This window comes from Chenopodium quinoa, unplaced genomic scaffold (genome assembly GCF_001683475.1).
Source record: "Chenopodium quinoa cultivar QQ74 unplaced genomic scaffold, ASM168347v1, whole genome shotgun sequence".
NCBI classification, from domain to species: domain Eukaryota; kingdom Viridiplantae; phylum Streptophyta; class Magnoliopsida; order Caryophyllales; family Amaranthaceae; genus Chenopodium; species Chenopodium quinoa.
Genome location: NW_018743292.1, coordinates 11984473 through 11990472, shown reverse-complemented (window position 1 = coordinate 11990472; position 6000 = coordinate 11984473). Strand labels below are relative to the sequence as shown.

The following is a 6000-nucleotide window of genomic DNA, read 5'->3' as shown; positions in this document are numbered from 1 at the left end:
GATATATAATTTCATATAAGTTCAAATTCTAACACTTAGAAATGAGCAAATAGTTATAATTAGTTTATTTAAGGAGTCGTATGTATTGAACTATTGACTATTGAACTTCTTATAATAACTCATTTGCACAAGCACACAACTACACAAGTGACACACACAAGATGTCATTAATTTCATATGATATAATCCACTACAAGAAAAAGGTCAATTTCCGACGGACACGAAAATTTGTCGGAAAAAACGAAATTTCCGATGAATTTAAATTCCGTCAGAAATTTCCGCCGAATTTAGATTTTTTCAAATCCATCGGAAAATACTTAGCTTCCGACGGATTTTCAGTCGAAAAATAATTAATTTCCGACGGAAATTTAATGACTTCCGACGGATTTCCCATTTTTTAAAAAAAAAAGAAAGAAAAAAAAAAACCCGCAAAACCCCCCAGCTCTGTCATTTCTCTTTTCTGCCTCATCTCTCTGATTCTCTTTCCTCTTCTCCTTTTCCCTTCCCCTTCTCTCGTTCTTTCCCCTTCTCCTTTTCTCGTTCTTTCCTCTCTCATTCTCCTTCTCTCCCTTCTTCGATCTCCTCCTTCTCCTTTTCTCGTTCTGGTCCTCTCATTCTCCTTCTCTCTCTTCTTCGATCTCCTCCTTCTCTCCTCTTCTTTCCCCTCTTTCTAACCACCTAAAACGGCGACACCACCGCACAGCAACAACAACTAACGATTTGGTGGTGGTTCTATGGTAGTGCAGCAGCAACAACATCAACAACAACATTAAACGCTGCGACCCGTCACTCACTTTGAAGGTTTTTTTTGTAGATCTAGTTTTATTTTTTCAAAAAACAATTCTGATTATAATTAATTTTTGATGTAATTGTAATGTTATTTTATTAATTTCAGAAGATAATTGTATATTTATTTATTTTGTTTGATTTCAATTTTTTTTGTTTATTTTTTTCGGATCTTTGTGAATGTTTATGTTGGTGGTGGGTGGCTACTTTGTATTTTGATTTTATTTTGGGTGGCTGTTTTTTATTTTGGGGGTTTGGATGGTGAGGTGAGTGGTGGTGGTTGGTAGATCTGGGCGGCGAGGTGGAGATAAGAGATTATTTGGGTGGTGGGTTGAGGATACGGGTTAGGGTTAGGGTGGTGGGGAGGGATACTGGTTAGGGTGGTAGGAAGGTTTTTCGGGCAGGTGGTTTGGTTGGAAAACGGGTTGGGTAGGTGGTTTGGTGGGAAAAGGGTGGATGTGGTGGTGGTGGGTGGTGGAGTGGGTGATTTTTTTTTTTTTTTGGTAGGATTTTCCGACGGAATTTCCGGTGAAATATAGTCCTTCGGAAATTTACGACGGAATTTTTCGGGCTGGAAAATCTTTTCCGATGCTGGTATTTCGTCGGAAAATGTGTTTCCGAGGTAGGATTTTTCGACGGAATTTCCGGTGAAATACAGTCCGTCAGAAATTTACGACGGAATTTTTCGGGCTGGAAAATCTTTTCCGATGCTGATATTTCGTCGGAAAATGTGTTTCCGACGGAAATTCCGTCGGAAAAGGTTGTTTTTCCAAGAAAGGCGTTTACGACGACAGTTTCCGAAGGAATTCCGTCGAAAACACGTTTTCCGACAAAAAAATTCTGTCGGAAATTGCCGTTTTTCTAGTAGTGATCTTATATTCATATTTGCGCAGCAACATCATATTCTCAGCAGAAAAAATTTAGAAAGGAATACGTAAGTACGTAACTGTATAACTATATATTAATAAGGTGGTATAAATTGAATTTAAGGTGATTTGAAATCGGGTTAGGTCAATAACAAGTTAGGTTGAGTTCGAAATATATGGGTCAGGAAAAATTCGAATTGAATTTGGGTCTGGTGATCAATAACAAGTCGTGTTCATTTCGGGTCGGGTTAGTAACAGATCGAGTTGAATTTTGGGTTGGGTTAGTAACAGGTCGGGTTAAATACGGGTTAAAACGGGTTTTGGTCATTCTCTATTCAGGTCAGGTTCGGTTCAGGTCAATAATTTACGAGTTATATTCAGGTCAGGTCATCTCCAGGTCGATTCATATTTGGGTTTGGGTCTCAAATACTCGGGTCTAGGGTTGGTTTCATGTCGGGTCATATCGAGTTCGGGTCACCATTTTTCCGGGTTCAAACAAGTTGGTTAATAATCGGATTCGGGTAAATTTTTTGGATCGGGTCAGCTTTTGTCAGCTCTAGGAATATCGATTGTTCTACTCTCTTTGCTTTATTAAAATGGTTTTTAATTAATTTTATTGCGAGGTCTAGTTTGAACATCTTCGTGAACATATTAAAATAATAAATTATTTTATAGTTTTTAATTTTTTTTTTAATTAACGAATTGATGTTTTCGAATTAACTAGCGAGTGTCTCAGACAATGATCTACCAATTTGTTATTTTTTATAATTTTTGTTTAATGAGAAAATTATGACGTTATGACATACTTGTAATAAATAATTGCACGATATTTGACAATAATTTTAGGTTTAATTTGAAATGAAAGAGTATCATTATTACAAGGAATTGTGGTAAGAAAAGTCTATAATAGTTTCTTGTTGTTATAAAAGTATGATAGGTTTAACTAGTGGTGTAAGTATTGCAAAAAGATATAAATATGAAACTTTATTGTCTTTAATTTTAAACATTAAACAATAATATAATGTGGGTTCCGTGTTCCATACATTCAATTGTCAATTTTTTTTATTTTTAAATTTTAGGGTTGATATGAAAATATAGCATTTATAAAAGAGGAGCGTGTCATGTAACACGAAGTTATATGAAACACTTTCTAATATACAGAAAATGTAGTAATGTAGTATAGATAATTCCATGTGTATTAGCACAAATGCATATTATTAAGGAAATTTATTTGAATGATGATTAGTCACGTCAAATAAGTGGATAGATTGAGCCATAGAAAAATAAATTAACTTTTAGAAAACCAAAGAGCAAAATTAAATACTTATGGATATGGACTTGGTCAAGCAAAGTCTAAATGCCGAGATGGTACTTTAATATTTGATGGACAATATTGAATCTAATAAAACAGGTAGAATTATGATGCCTTTGTAACACTTACCGTACTTTGTGATAATCCACTACTTCCTCATAATTTTTGTGAAGCAAATAATCTTAACTTGAACAAAAATAGAAATATGAGCAAAAAATTCACACTATTTGCACATTTGTTGCAATATTTAGTATATTACTATATTTGTTAATTACTTGTATTTTGGCATTAAAACCTTCACTAATCCCAATTAAAATTAAATTAAACTTTAACACAAATCTCTAGCTCTTAATCTGAACAAAAGAAAATTACCAAAAAAAAAAAAAAAAAAGGTTCTCTTACTTAAGAAAAAAGGCTCAATGAGTTTAGTAGCGTTGGTATCAATATTAGTTGTTAGCTTGCAACTAAATTGGGTTAATGGGTCACCCAAAGTGCCTTGCTTCTTCATATTTGGAGACTCATTATCAGATAGTGGCAATAACAATAACCTTATAACAACGGCCAAGTGCAATTTTCCACCCTATGGAGTAGATTTTCCTAATGGCCCTACCGGAAGATTTACTAATGGAAGGACTACCGTTGATCTTATTGGTTCGTTTTATTTTGTCATATTTTTTTATATATTATTTCAAAATGATCGGGGCATATTAGATAAAAAAAATATCATATTATATCATTAACTTATCAATATATAAGTTTTTTTTTTTTTTTTTAAAAAAGGCCATATCAGATAAGACTAGAAAACTTGAATGACGATGAAATAAAGCTACATGCTTCATAATACATTATATTTTATCAACATTCAAGCATTATTATAAAATTCTAATCTATAGTTTACGTTCCAATTGATTTGCTTCAAAATTCATGAAAAACAAAACCATGAGCTTAATTCAATGTTGTTTTTCCGCAGTAGATGAAATAATACGATAAATGGCATGACTTGAAACACTCACTAGTTAATTGTTACATTGTACTTTAGTACATGTAAGACTCTACACTATTTAAGTATTTAACGGATACTCATCACAAAATTCATAATAAATATTATGAAGAATATAAGTTACATTAAACAAAGTACATATTTTGAACAAAAAAAAACACTAATGTTTAATGGTAATAAATTTAGACATTTTGATCCTTATTTGATCATTACTAATTATTGTAATGAAATTTATGTGTACAGGTGATCATCTTGGTTTACCGCACTAAATCAAACCCTTTGCAAGTATACCAGAGGATGAAATTATGGATGGTGTAAACTATGCATCTGGTTCTTCGGGTATTCTCGATGAAACGGGTTTTCAAGTGGTAATTTTCGGATAAAATCACAAACCATTACTTAACCTTAAATTACATTTTTCGTATTTGTTTGAATTTAATTACTATATATTGTTCGTGTTTATCATAGATTAATTTTTACTACGAGTATTTTTTACTTGTATATAACTAACTGATGACATGATGAATATGTTAGGGGGATCGAGTTTGTATGAATAAACAGGTGAATAATCACAAAAAAGTAGTATCAAAGATTACACATAAACTAGGCAATAAAAATGCTGCTATTCACCTCAACAAATGCCTATACTCCATTTATGTTGGGAGCAACGACTGGATGTTTAACTATTTTATGCGACCATCTGTTATGGCCACACACATGATTCCCGGTGCCTATGCTGATGAACTCATTAAAGAATTAACCGGTCAAATCAATGTAAGCTTTGCCTCTTATATATACGTGCTTAAACTTTTTCTGTACGAATTAAATTGTCACATTGACAGTGAAATAACATTAACAACAAAATTCAAACAAAGACACATTTTTGTTTTTCTTACATGGTTCTCATTTCTCAATTCACTTTTTTATTCATATTTTAATTATTTTGTTTGAAAAGCTCATTTTGAAATGAATTTTACAGTATCTCACAAGCTATTGTGTATTTCTATTGAGTATAAATACAAAATTTGATCAAAGTTTTCATAAATTTTTTATAAAAGGCGTTATATTTTTACTTGTAATTTTAATTTTGGCAGATGTTACTAATTTTCTTTTTTCTTTTTATGGGATGACCTCTTGAAGACTATTATTAGCCTGGGAGCAAGGAAGATCATATTATTTGGGCTCTCACCACTTGGTTGTCTTCCAATCCTAAATTTAGCTCAGACTTGTTCAGGATTCATCAATGGTGTCCTGAAGAATTATAATCACAAGTTGAAATCGCTAGTTTATAATTATAACAGCAAACATCCAGGAGTCAAATTTGTGTTCATAAACAGTATGGATATCATCTCCCCAAATAATCTTGAAAATCTTGGTAATTCCACATTTCATCAGTCATTTTCTTCTTTATACATAATTTCGCAAAACTTTTAACTATGTTCATCATATTTAGTTAAGTTGATACGAAAGCATGAGTCTAGCACTCTAACTAAATGCCTAACAAACGTAACAGTTAGACTACTAACAAAGGGCGAAATATAAACATTTAGACTGCACATCAAAGGTATATGCTACATTTCGCCAGTTGCTAGCTGCCTAAACTGTCTAAGGCTACGTTCTTGTTTACTTCAACTTATTACAAAGTATCTACAAACATAATTTCAAAAGTTGAACAGAACAACGCCTAACTAATTTATGATTTTGTTTGCAGTTAGAGTGGGGTTGAAAAATACAAATCAACCGTGTTGTGGAGTGGCAGCAGAATGTGTCCCATTTAGTCCACCATGTAAAGATCGAAAAGCGCGAGCATATTGGGATCAAGAACATCCTACCGAGGCTGCTAACAAGATTTTGGCTTCAAGAGACTACAAAGCCAAAATGTTCACGGACACTTATCCTATGGACATAAGCGCTTTAGCAGCTCTCCACTTCCACTAAAACCAGTGGATTCAACTACCAAATACAAAACCAAACAACTACGGAGTACAAAGAGCTAATATATGATGTGGTTGCGCTTGTCATTTTTGACAAGCACA

General features: G+C 33.0%; 1 pseudogene; it reads left to right on the top strand.

Annotated features, from left to right (window-relative positions):
* Positions 1-3018: 3018 nt before the first annotated feature.
* LOC110735967 lies at positions 3019-5902 on the top strand (annotated as a pseudogene).
* The last annotated feature ends 98 nt before the right edge of the window (positions 5903-6000 follow it).